The sequence below is a fragment of the Spinacia oleracea genome, chromosome 3 (assembly GCF_020520425.1).
Source record: "Spinacia oleracea cultivar Varoflay chromosome 3, BTI_SOV_V1, whole genome shotgun sequence".
NCBI lineage: Eukaryota > Viridiplantae > Streptophyta > Magnoliopsida > Caryophyllales > Amaranthaceae > Spinacia > Spinacia oleracea.
The window spans coordinates 51,394,812-51,409,383 of record NC_079489.1 but is presented as its reverse complement, the minus strand read 5'-3'; the positions used below and the strand labels follow the sequence as shown (position 1 = coordinate 51,409,383).

Genomic DNA, 14,572 nt, shown 5'->3' with positions numbered 1-14,572 from the left:
TTTAACATCTTAAATTTACGAAATTTTGCATTCGAAAAACTAAAACCTCCGAAAAGTCATAGTTAGGCTTCAAAATTTTAGAATGCCTTTTACATGCGGAATTGACACAAAAATCACTTGATTTGGATGAGTAACGAAGAAACTGCCGAAAAACTGCGTACGTATAATTAAATAAACGCAATTTGCAATTAATTAACAATTACGAAAATTAATCACCCCTTTTAATTCTTGCAAATTTGTAATATTTAACCATGTTCATGCAATTTAGATTATGAAAATAATAAGAGGCTCGTGATACCACTGTTAGGTTATGATACATATGACAATTCATAAATCATGCGGAAAAACCATAAAGCCAGGAAAGCATATTATATTCACATAATCATTTAGCATAGAATTGATGCATACATGTTGTAGCGTGCCTTCCCTAGCTGCGCCCGAACCGAACAAGAACAAGTCTTTAGGACTCCAAATGTCGTCCCTCCGTAGATAGTCCACAGTACGTCCGGATCCGCCTCAAGTTAGACCAACTAGAATCGCCCTTAAGGTTGCTAGGATTTTCGGCTAGTGTTTGCAAGTGTATGGCTAATTTTATTTCAAAAACTTACCCTTTGAATACTTCAATCGTTTCTGCAAATAATGACCCTAGGCCCTTATTTATAGAGGTATGGAAAAGGAACTGGAATCCTATTAGGATACTAATTAGTTAAACTAGAATCCTAGTAGGACTCTAATTAATTAATATTATCCTTTTAGGATTAGGAATTTAATCATCAAACAAATCCTATACAATTTAGGTTTCGTATGTGAACACAAACTCTACACGAGCATGACCCAAGAGCGTGTAGGCCATGCCCGCGCACATACGTTTCTGACAATATTTCCGATTCCGGCAATATTTCCATTTCCGATAATATTTTCCGATACGTACCATGTTTCCGTTTCCGGCAACATCTACGACTTGGATAATATTTATATTTCCGATACGATCCATGTTTCCGTTTCCGGCAATATCATCGTTTCCGGAGTGTTCATTTCTTGCTTGTGACGATCTCAGCTCCCACTGAAACCAAGATCCGTCGATTCCGAATATCCATAGATAGAGTATTTAATGCCATTAAATACTTGATCCGTTTACGTACTATTTGTGTGACCCTACGGGTTCAGTCAAGAGTAAGCTGTGGATTAATATCATTAATTCCACTTGAACTGAAGCGGCCTCTAGCTAGGCATTCAGCTCACTTGATCTCACTGAATTATTAACTTGTTAATTAATACTGAACCGCACTTATTAGACTTAACATAGAATGCATACTTGGACCAAGGGCATTATTTCCTTCAAATATGACCTAAAAATGATATTTCCTTAAGCCAGAATTCACATTTCGACAATTTTGCATATAACTAGTTTTCGATCAACATATCTAACACTTTTCTCAGATGCTCCTCGTGTTCCTCATTACTCTTAGAATATACCAAAATATCATCAATGAAAACAACTACAAACCTATCAAGGTATGGTTTAAAAATACGGTTCATCAAATCCATAAATACAGCTGGCGCATTGGTTAACCCAAAAGGCATCACAACAAACTCATAGTGACCATATCTAGTTCTAAAACCTGTCTTTGGAATATCCTCAGGTTTAATTCGAAGTTGATGGTAACCTGACCTCAAATCAATCTTAGAAAACACTTTTGCACCTCGAAGTTGGTCAAACAAATCATCAATGTGGGGTAAAGGATACTTATTCTTAATGGTAATCTTGTTTAACTCTCGATAATCTATGCATAACCTCATAGTTCCGTCCTTTTTCTTCACAAACAAGACAGGGGCTCCCCAAGGTGAAACACTAGGTCGAATATATCCTTTTTCAAGTAACTCATCTAATTGTTTCTTTAATACTTGTAACTCAGCCGGTGCCATTCTATATGGTGCCTTAGAAATAGGGGTGGATCCCGGAATTAATTCAATGCTGAAATCTAATTCTCTTGGTGGGGGCATACTAGGTATTTCTTCTGGAAAAACATGTGGGTACTCACAAACAACAGGTATGTCGGTAATGGAAGGTCCTGAGGTATTTAAGTCAATAACACTACACATATAACCCGATAAACCACTCTCGATCATTTTACGTGCTCTCAAAGCATGGACAATTTGAATCCTTGGTTTTCTTACTAACTTATGGAATGAAACTCTATCTCCATCTGGCGTTTTAAGGGTCACACCTTGCCTTGAACAATTAAGGTTAGCTTCATACTTAGTCAACCAATTCATTCCCAAGATTACATCAAATTCAGATAGGTCAAAAGCTATTAAGTCTGCTCGAAACTCAACTTTCTCTATTACAATAGGGCAATCCTTATACATGGTTCTACATTTCACAATTTCTCCACTAGGAAGGGAAACACTCATAGCATGAAAGTCACAACATGGTTTCAAATTTAAACATTTAGCAAACAAGGGAGAAATAAAGGAATGTGAAGCTCCGGAATCAAAAAGAACATGGGCTGCTAAAGAATGGATAGAGAAGGTACCGGTGATAACATTATCATTCTCATCTGCCTCATCCTGCCTCATCACAAAAACTCTTCCAGCTGGCGGTGGTCGGGGTGGGTTGCGGCTTGAACCTCCTGCGTTGTTGTTCCGACCACGATCGTTGTTAGTTGGAACTAGTCCCCTTATGGTTGACGTCACTTGATTTGGGCAATCTCTAACGTAATGATCATGGCTTCCACATCGATAGCAAGCATTTGTGCCAACACGACATTCACTCTCAACATGACTCCTTTTCCCACATTTGGCACATCCTTGTGACTGATTGTTCCTTCCTTGAAATCCTTGTCCCCTATTATTTCCTTGATTACCATCATTCCTCCTTTGATTTCCCTGGTAACTTTGGTTAGGCTTCTTTGCTCCTCCTTGGCTTTGGTTATCATTTCTCCTTTTATACCCAACATTCTTCGCTTCTCGAAGTAGTACCACTCGCTCCACATTAGCTGCAACATCAACCATATCCTGGTATGAAGTAAACCTCTGAGTGGACAACCTATCCTGGTACTTAAGGTGCAGACCTCGTTCGAAATGGTTCATCCTAGAATGCTCTGTCGACACCAAGTCTGGTGCAAACCTTGACAACTCCATAAACTTATTTGCGTATTCCAACACGCTCATTGTTCCTTGTTGCAAGTGTAGAAATTCATCTTCTTTTTGTTTCCTCAAGGATGGTGGATAAAACTTGTCTCTCATTAACTTCTGTAGTTCGTTCCAACCAAATCCAGGCCCATTCTTTCGTTCCTTGTTAACTTTCCACCATAATCCTGCTTGACCCGACAAGTAAAACACTGCGAAATTAACTCTCCATCTCTCAGGGCATTGCAGGGTTTCCAACAACTGATCAATGCGACTTATCCAATCCTCGAACTCAACTGGATCGGGCTTGCCATCATAGGATGGTGGGTTGAGTGACGAAAAGTTCTTGAACATCGTTGCGCTCTCGTTCCCACTAACATCTTTCTTTTTCCGAGAATCATGGACTAATTCGGCCAACATTGCACTCACATTTTCCAATCGTTCCATCCTTTCCTCATGGCCATTAACATGGATATACTCCTTGTGAGTAATGTCGTTATCATTGTGAACATGATGCTCGTTGCGAGCTCCGTTGGTAACATCGTTGATAGCATCGATGGTCGACATTCTGCATAACATATCTTATCAGGTTGAAGCGAAATAATATAAAATAAACCCTTTGATCCCGTTCTTACACTCACACTCATATTCATTTTAACTTAGCAAGATTTTAGAACATTCTTTTTAACTCATTCTTTAAAATTCTTTACTTAAAGCCTAATGAATTCTATTCGTGCGAAAACCCGTAAGGTTTAGCACTTATGGTCCAGAACCTTTGCTCTTGATACCAAACTGTAACACCCCGACCTCTAATTCAATTATTAAAGCATAATTAGCAGCGGAATTAACCTACTTCGGTCGGGACATTACCTGCCGTAACTCCCCTTTGGAAATTACAAGGCAAACATCAATCGTAAGCTATTAATTACTCCGAAAATATATAATAATCCCTTATAATACCAAAATAAAAGTACATAACTTACTAAAAGTTTTTAATTAAACTATTAAAACTTTAAACATAAACTAGGTGAATAATATTAAAGTGAAATTCCTCGCCACTACTCGTTTCCATCGTTCCCCGCAGTACCTAAAACAGAAAACAAAAACGGTGAGCCGAAGACTCAGTAACGAACTATTCTAGCAGCGTAAATTCATTTCAATTCATTTTATTTAATAACACAGGGAGAATAGAATAATGTAAAACATTTTATAAAGTCCTTTATTGAATTCATTCATAACTTTAGGGTGCACATGCTAGCCGTGGCAAGTATGACATGGTGGAACGTCTTCCACGATGGACCGCTGTCCATAAAACATGGGGCCTTGGCCCGAAAACATGAGAGCCTTGGCTCAATGGGCGGATGCCCCATGGGTACATGCATGACCGAGAATCGTAACCTGTGAACATATACTGCCAAACGGGCTAGGTCTTTCACTTTCCTTTATCATGTTTCGTTTAATTTTACATTTTAGCTTTTTTTTTACTTCATTTGAAATAACATAATTCCTTTAGGTCATGTGATCAACAAAAAACATCATTTAGATCCCGGGATCAATAAAATATCATTTCTTCCCTGGCATCATAGAAACATCATTTCATTCATGGTTTCTTATAAAGATCGTTTGATAAGAATTTCAATCAATCATATTATAATAAATAATTCAATCAAATCACATTTCATTTCCCGCAATTCATAAAACATGTCAAAACATTCAATTCATAAATAAATCATAACATTGTAATTTCATAAACGCATTTATAAGGGAATTGCGGGTACTAGCAATAGTCGTTACCTCAATTCCGCGATTTGCTAAGCCTTTCTTTGGTTCGTTCGTCCTGAGCTCCGAGTCCAATTTCTTTCAAAATATTAAATAATTGAATTAGTACTAAATCGATAAATAATTATAAAAATCAATATTTTATAAAATCATAAATTTTATAAGTAATAAATTTAATAAATAACGAATTTTAATAAAATATAATTTCAAAATTTAACGAAATATTATTATTAATCGAATTTGCGATCAAAATACATGTATATTTTATGAATCGATTTTAATAAAAATATTATTTAAATTCCATTTTGATAGATAAAACTAGAATCTTATTTTCATAAAAATTGATAATAAATCCTTAAAAATAATAAATAATTTTATTAGAAATTAACTAAATTATCAAATTTATTAAGGCATACAAGTTTATAATGAGAAAATCTGAAAATGCAAATTCAGATCTTAACTTACCAAAGGCCCAATTCAATTGGCCCAACCTTAATTTTGGGTTTGAGGGAAAATAAAAGCCAAAGTTTTAAAAATTGGATTTCTGGTTTTGGTTTTTGGGATAAGGCACGACAGGGGAGGAGGGAGAGGAGACAGACGAGGAGAAGGGAAGAGGAGGGAGAAAGGGAGGTTGGCTGGGGACTCGACGCCGAAGGGCGACAGTGATGACGGTGGTTTGGTGGCGGCAGAACGGAGAGGAAGCGAGAAAGTGGGGCACGAAGTGGCGAAAACAGGGGAAATTCGGGGGTATTTCTGGGCTGTTTTGGGCGGTGGTAGGGCGGCTCGCCGGGCTATTCCGGGGCGATGGTTGATTTGCAAGGTGATGAAGGGGGTAAGTTGGTTGCTGTGTGGTGCTGCGTGGCGTTGGTGGTGGTGCAAGCAAGGAAAGAGAAGAAGAAACAGGGGAGGGAGCAGGGGGATTCGAAGAGCAAGGGAGGTGAGGGTGGTGCTTGCGGTGGGTGTGGCGGCGGTCGTGCTTGATCAGGGTGGTTCTGGTGGTTGTTGGACGGTGGTAGTAGTGATGGTAGTCAGTGGTTGAGGTGGTTGTTGTTGGTGGTGGTTCGAACGATGGAGGAACAAGGGGGGATGGTTTTCAGTTTTTGTGAATTGGTTTTGGTTGGGAAACAAGTGGAAATTTGTTGTCTGATTTTAAAACTAAGAAGAGTGAAGGTGAAGATGCATAGCTTGGGGTCCAAGGAGTGTATTTGGACTGATTTTAGGGAAGGACGGAAGGAACTCCTTCCTGGTTTATACGTGGAGAGCAAGGGAAGAAAATAAGTGGATTTTTGGTTCTTTGAGGGCATTTTTGTAATTTCGCATTATTTGGCCAAAAATTCAGAAATTGTTGCTATTTTTGAAACTTACTAAAAATAGAAATGTTTAATTAAAATAATTCTTTATAAAAATTATCGTTAACGAAAAATAAATAAATTTTCGTTTATAAATTTATCGTTTAAAATAAATCGTAAAAACGTTTAAAGTAACGAAATTCGATTATTCGTAATTTATTTAAAACGAAATCAAGTTAATAAATATTTTTAATTTTAATAAATCGAGTTTAAAATTTTGGGGTATTACAATACATATATAGAAGGGAAAAAATCGAAAGAATTAGTATTACCATAAACAATAAGTGCCATACATGAAAAAAATTGAACTTCACATTATAGGAATAGATTATGATGCTGTTGGAAAAGATTTGCAAATAATGCCTTGCTGATATATTATAAATTGAAGTTGTAGAGATGGATCCGAGATGGAAGGCTTGAAAAAACGGACTCATAAACCAAGAGGTTCATATGGGATGTCAGATGTGGGACAAAGTAACCGGTTACACAAGATAGTAGTAGGCCAAGCAAAGGAATCTAGTCTACCAACAAGTGAAGGCAAAAGAAGTCTTGTTCATAAAACGTTACTAGTCTACCAACAAGTGAAGGCAAAAGAAGTCTTGTTCATAGAACCATCAAAGGTTGAAACCAATCACTGTTGTAAATTCATTTTTAAGCTATATGATCTTGTCAAGTCTAAGTGGTGTTGTTACTGGATTTGAATTAATAAACTTGGAAAAAAAGTTAGACTATTTCTGGTTTCAGTATTTTATGTTTTACACAGGGAAGAGAAAGACTAATAAATAACACAATTCTTACCAGCTGCGCAATTAAGAAAGTTGTCATCGACAGCATACCGACACGCTCAACAAAGGACCAGCTACGAGACCTGGTCACAAAAATGAGGGCTTGACTTACTATACTCACTTGGAGATATAGAGCAGCCATCATTTCCTCACGGTTGCCTCTCATGCATGTAATCCAAAATTTTCCTGCATGGTTGAGAAGAACACAACCCAATGAGTATTATATTAAAAAAAAGTGTATGGATCTTGTTTCAAAGAAGAAATATAAATGGTTACGTACAGGGAAGAAGTTGGTGTCAAACATTGCCCAGAAGAAAATGACAGTCATCAAGGCTTGGTAACTTCCAAGAATAATTCCAGTAGCGAAGATCTCCTTGAGCTTCTAGCTGTCAGGAACCGGAGATGGCTTCACTTTGTCCTTTGAGATAGTCATGATTGTTCCTTAAAAACGAAGGTTTTTGTCAATCTTAGGGCGTTCTTTTATACATTTTGAATAAAGAACTTAAATTAAAAAACGATCAACTTATAGGATCCTTACCATCATTCAAGATGGAAATAATCAGAACCATAAATGGTGAGAAGTTGAACCTCCAGATCAAAGCAATAAGCATAAAGCCAAGCTAGAGAATTAAATACAAGAAACGTCAGTTAATCAGCACATAGTTGAATCAAGAAAAATAATCCAGTCTAGAATAATTGTGCAACATTTACATACCACAATACGGATTGTGATGGAGACTGCTGCATTAAAAAGGAAAATAACAAAAAAAACAGGTAAGACAATAATTCTCAGGAAACAGGGTATAATCCCCCGTATATTTATAAAGTTTATTAATACAGTTTTACGTATAATTAACGATATTTAAATTATATTGGTGAATTTTAGTAAAAATATACATATTTAATGTATATTTATTTATTCAAATGCATTTTAAATATTTTAAGAATTTATGAAATCAAAAATAATTTTAGAATTTTACTTTGAAAAGAATTCAAATTACGAAAACACGTTCGATTGAATTTGGAAAAACAATCCTAACCGATTTTGGATTCAAACAAACTCAATTCTAATTCTAGCCCAAGTTGACAAAGCCCAAAATAAATGAACCCATAATTCCCTACCCATGTTTCAATATCACGTGAAACAAGAAAAAAGAAATAAAAGAAACAAAACTCTAAACCTCTTCCTCCCTTTCACGTGAAGCAGTAAACTTAATCTCCTCCTTGCTTGCTTGTTACCGCCGCCGTCGAGCCACCGCCACCGGCGTCCGCCCCTCCGCCGCCCGGTAACCGCCTTCTCTCCCCTCGTATTTCTTTCTTGTTCTTGTTCTTTCTCTTTCGTTTCTCTCTCCTTAACCAATGATTCTTTTTACTTGCCTCTGTTTCTTGACAACCACCACCCATCGCACGCAACCACCTCCACCACTGGTCGCTGCGGGTGTGCCCCCTAGCCGCGCCGCCTTGCTGCACCACATACACGTCAGCCATCGCTGACGCCCTACATGCCAGCTTCCTCCTCCTCTTCTTTGCTTTCTTCTTTCGCAAGCTAAACCACCAATTACGCCACCACCGTCGGCCCCGCTAGTCGTGCCACCCAGCCCGCGACCACCTTTCCTGCTGCCGCCGTGCCTTGCCTGCCGGCAGCCTTGCTCCCTCCCTCTTTTGGTTAATTCCTTTAAAACCCTAAGCTAATTTAATGGTTTAATTATGTTTTATTAATTCAATTTATGTTTTTCTTGAGTTAAGTTTATGATTTTATGATTTATTTATGAATTTCAGATTTTATTATTGCATAATTGAATTATTAATTTTTAGAATTCATAATTTGATTGAAATAAGAGTTTGAATTATTTAAATCATGAATTTTTAGGCTTTAATGGTTTTAAACCATAGTAGAATGATTAGGAATCACTAAAACTATTATTTTTATACTCTAGGCATGATAATTTGGTTTTGGTAAAGCTTTAAACGAGTTTATATTTCTGAAAATTTAAAGTACGATGTTTGCGAAGAGTTTTCAACGAATTTCAATCATTAATTCAATAACTATTGTGCTGGGAAATCAAATACTCAAGTTTTGATATTGGGGAAGGTTCTAAATATGTTTAGGATGTATTTGGAATGCTTTATTATGGTTGCGAATGATTATAAATTGATTGGGAATATTTGTTGATTGTTTTAGGCGGAGAATTCTCTTTAGGCGATTTTTTGAAAGTGTTAAAGTGGCCTATCAGTTTGTTTACACAAGGTACGTACATACCTGTGTGCTTGGAATGTGTGTTATTTGTTGAATCCATGTTGAAATTTGTTGATGAACTTGGTTATGTTGGAATTACATGTTTAATATTGTTGGATGGACGTGTTGAACATATATATTTCGTTATGAGAATTATAACTTGTTAGTAGATCATTGATGCGAACATGTTGGTTGGGAACATTAGATTATTATATATATTGATTCAGATCGATTGTTCGTTGTTCCCTTTTAGCTTTTCACTACTTTATGAGGGCCGATGACCTTGTTTAGTAAGTTGAAACCTTATACCCATATAGAGGGGTTGATCAGTATTAAAGGAAAAGTTGGATTAATTGGAATAAGTCTTGATTAACATCTCTGTGATCACTTACTTAATTCCAAGATAAAAACAGTGGAGAATAATTGTTGATTGTATGACTTATGTGATTGTTGAGTCATAACAGAGTTTAATATATTTGTAAATCATGTAAAGTGAAACTGAGTAGCAATAGCTTTAGACTATGCACGTCTAAAGTGACGGACAATCAGGAGTTGGGGTCATGGGTCGCCTATGGCTTTCTCTGGGCCGGATTGATCACCGGTTCTATTTTATTCAAAAGTCCCTCGATATCGCAGGTCATTGGGGTTTACGGAGTCGCGCCCGTACCTCGTCTTCCTTAGTGAAGAAGTTTCTAGTAGACAACTCAGTCCATTGACTATTTCAATTAAAATAATGTTAATGATACAAAGGTCTAGTTCAGTCAAATATAGTCTTCAAGTCAATATGTTTTGGTTATCCTTGCTTATGTTTTATTAGTATCATGTTAGGATTGTTCGTTTAATAGAATCATGTTAGGATTATTATTGATTTAGTATGTAGTACTCAGCTTTGCTGATTACGTGCTTTTGCTTGTGCATGTTGATCATGGCTATGCCTTATTGATCCTGTGATGACCCAATCTTTGGTGAGCAGTTTCTAGGGATCCATAAGCATTGTCCATTGCAGGTTTGAAGATGATGCATCACTGGGGTTCGGAACTGGAGAGATTTGTGTAGTCGTTATTTTATTTCATTTGAATATGGTTTTGTTGAACTTGTGTTAATGGACTTGAATTTGATTTGAACTAATTATGTCGACTTCGGTTTGTTGGTTTTGGGTAGTTGACTTATTTAAATTATTAAAGTTATTTATTATGTTTTCCGCTGCAAAATTATGAATAAGCCGAAACGTTTTCACACGGGCGATAATACCTTGATAATTCTCTATAGTTATATTTATAAAAAAATCGTTGTTTTAGAAAAAGGAGAATTGTCAAGGTGTTACACATGGGAAAGAAGAGAGAAAGAAAATAAAGCGGTAAAAGAAACCCACAGTGTAAGTTTTCATCCTCTGGAAAATAGCCCTACTGGTTAGCACACCACCGATGATAAAACTAAGAGCAGGTTCAGTAAGAACAATGTCAGAAGCACTTCTTGCAGCATCAGTTGCATCATCATCTGCAATACCAATATCTGCCTTCTTCAAAGTAGAGGCGTCATTGACACCATCTCTGGTCATACTAATCTTGGCTGACCGGAGATTGTATTAAAAAATAGGTAAAGCTCATGGGAATCGTATTGGTTCTGGCTGCAATGCCTTCTGTACAAGCCCTATTTGTTCTTTACTGTGGACTGAGATGAAACCAGTCGCAGTTGGAGGGCAACCAACATATTTAATTTCATCTCATTTCCTCTGTTTACATATTTCATAGCAGTAGACAAACATGGAGCAATGGAACTGTAAGCACCCATGTTCATCGGCTCTTCCTAGCACCAAACAACTTCGGCATCTGTCTATTTAGCAAATATTATAAGTCAAATTCTAGTACAACAAAAATAAAGGTAATTAAGATAATGCAATATGAATTAGAAGGGTTAAAACTAGCACTACCCACTAGAAGATACATGGCATAAAAAGTCAACATTCAATCCGAACTACAGAACACATGCCATAGTAACAAAAAGGCAACAAAACATTTACTAAATTTGTCCAAATATTAACGTGCGACATGTAAATGATGGGAGCTCTACATGTAGCTTCTAAATCCTATGTTTTGAACAAATTCTGTTGCTTCGAATTTTGTTGCTCAACATTGCCTGGTAAAAGATCCCAATAAACCTTACCTCAAAGGGAAAATATAATATTCCTTACAATGACTTGAGTATAAAAATACAGATGAATGTGACAAATAACCAACTATACTATAGCAATCAATGTTCAGAACAACAGGTCTTCTTATGAATCAGATCTAATGTAGCAATCAATGTTCAGAACAACAAGTATTCTTATGAATCAACTCTTATATATTCCGTATTAGCTAAAAAAATCTCATCACTGTAGTGGAATACATAAAGAAACTAGTACATTAACACCCAATAATAGCACCCAATAACAATCCATATTACACTTGCACTTGGATCTACCGTAGTTTAAAAATCTTAAATCAAGCAAATGATATATATCAAGGGCCACTTACAGATATAGAAACAAATCCAACAAATCCAGACTTGTAAAGCTTGCAGTGATCAATGTTTTCGTTTGTCTCACTGGCGTCACTTTTCTAGAAGGCTCAAGCTTGGATACCTCCTACGGTAGCAAGAACAATAACAACCTTAAACCCCAAATTATAACAAAGCATATAAGTAGTGTATAATCTTACTAAAATCTCATGCTGAATTATGATAGAAACTGCGAAAAAACCAACTGAATAAGCCCAAAAACTAAGGTGTCTACCTTATTGTTAGCTCGACCTAATGTAATCAACTTCTAGTATCCGACCTTGAAATACCTTCTACTAGTATGGCGAACACTTCAATAATTGGTTGCTTTAAGGCTGCCATAGAAGAACAATTGCACTACATATCAAAATAGAATACCAGGACTACAACTCATTAAGTAAAGAACTTCAGCAACTCTATAAGTTTTTTTTTTATTTGTTATACCTATCCAAATTTTTTAACCCTTGATACTGGCCTATGTGAGCTGGTGAGGCAACATGGATGCTAGAAAACTAACTGCAGATCTGCAACGAACTAATTCACTCGTCAAGATAGTAAGATACAACTTTCACCTAATTCAGCTATGTATGCACCCATTACATAAAAAACAAATTGTAAGGACAATAAAAGGATGATATTCACATCTTCAGTCCATCTACTGACATATATTATTGGTATTTCATTCTAGAAAAAATTGATGCAAAGAAAAGGAAGTCTAAAGAAAAACAAGTCCCGAAGAAAGACTACATCCCTGCAATCAACACAACTGCCCATCATAATTCCTAAAACCTCACAAAAATTTGGAAACCGACTACAATTTCATTATATCCCAAAATGCAACAAAAACAAATCAATTGACAAATTTCGAAATGGTCTATGATATTTAAATAATAATTAGAAATCCAAATTAATTTTTTATCTTAAACCCTAAAATCGAATTGAATTGCAAATCAATTGGAAAAATAACTCGAAATTAATCGAGGAAGTGAGAAGCTAGAGAATTACCGTAGAGAAGCGTAGAAGAGAACTAGAAACACGAAGAGAAGCGTAGAAGAGACGCAGCCAAGAGCATCAACCACGAGAAGAAACCGCCGAGCAGCAACCACCGAGTAGCAACCACCGAGCAGCAACCACCGAGCAAAAAGAGATGCAGCCAAGAGCACCAATTCCAAAAGAAATTGCCATTGCTGGAAAGATATCGCTGCCGTGTGAAGGATTTTTGAACGCTGGTTTCGCCGTCAATCGAAAGTTCTTAGGTTTTGATGTTTTTCATGGTGAAGACTGAAGAGAAAGTTGAGCGGTTCTTTTTAGTGTTTGTTAAGCTCAGGCGAGGGAAGAAAACTTGGGCGTTTCTTTTCTTAATTTTTTTTTATTTTTTATTTTGTATAAGTTTTAATAGCGTTTTGTTAAAAGTCCTATAACAAAGTTATACTATGACAACGGGTGTTTAAGGAGCGCTATAATATCTTGTACATATGACAATGTTATTTCAATAAGCGCTATAATATGTTATTTTTAATACCTTTAATAGAGAAAAGAGCAAAAGCGCTATTAAAAGAGCGCTATTAAATGCCATTTCTGTAGTAGTGACAGCGGCTATACAGAACATATCAGCTGCCGAGCAGGAATCACAGGTCCACACTGAAGCAGACCACCCATACCAAAAATAATCTACTATCCAAACATGACACAAACCCATGCAAAACAAATTAGCAAGCTATAACAGCTATGCGACCACTGCAGACCAACAACAGATTGTGCACCATCCCTAGTCAACTAACGTCAACAAACAACAAGCAACCTGACTGAAATAGAAACCAATAGCACTAAGTCAACCTGATCAACTTGCTTCATTTGACCTACAGTACCTACCAACCAGAACTTGACCATATTTTGTTTACTTTTGGATCTTTTTTATTTACTTTTTTCAGTTTTTGCTTTACTTTTGAGTTAGATAAATCACTAAGTGCAACAAAACCTCAAATTGCATCACATTTTCAAAAGTAAATAAATAACTAAGAAAAGTAAATGAAACTAATTTAAAAGTAAATCTCATAAACAAAATCTCAAGTTGCATCACATTTTCAAAAGTAGATAAATAACTCAGATAAGTAAATGGAACTAATTTAAAAGTATATCTCATAAACAAAATCTCAAGTTGCATCACATTTGCAAAAGTAGATAAATAACTCAGAAAAGTAAATGGAACTAATTTAAAAGTCAATTTAAATCATAGATGATATCAACTCCCCGTATTTCTTTCTAGTTCCTATGACCATAGAGTTGCAGACCTGCAGTTGATAAGCACACAACCTTACATAAAGGAAAAGTTCAAATTGCAGGATGTTTGAGCGACGATTAGCAGACTATTTGTGAGGTGTATTTGCTATTCTTTATCGCTTTCCTCTATACAGGTTTTGCTAGCTAGTTGCCAGGACTAATTTCTTTAACAACAAGTGTATTATTACCACTGGTTAACTACCCTAACATTTCGGAGAAGGTTACATCAATAAGTTGGATCTGTCCAGGGCCCTAGACTGTAGTGTCTTCATATTTCAAAGATATTAGTTTACTTTTAAGAGATAATAGTTTACTTTTAAGAGATAATAGTTTACTTTTAAGAGATATTAGTTTACTTTAAGGACCAGAAGCTCAATTGCATTTTCTTGTACAGATTGCAACATCTAACATCCAGAACTGAAGCTCTACACAGCAGGCAGTCCCTCTAAACTGAACACAAGTCTAATTGATTT

At 36.2% G+C, this 14,572-nt stretch overlaps 1 pseudogene; it reads right to left on the bottom strand.

Annotated features, from left to right (window-relative positions):
- Positions 1-13,177, bottom strand: part of LOC130469685 (plasma membrane ATPase-like) — a 50,165-nt pseudogene extending 36,988 nt beyond the window's left edge.
- Between the last annotated feature and the right edge of the window lie 1,395 nt (positions 13,178-14,572).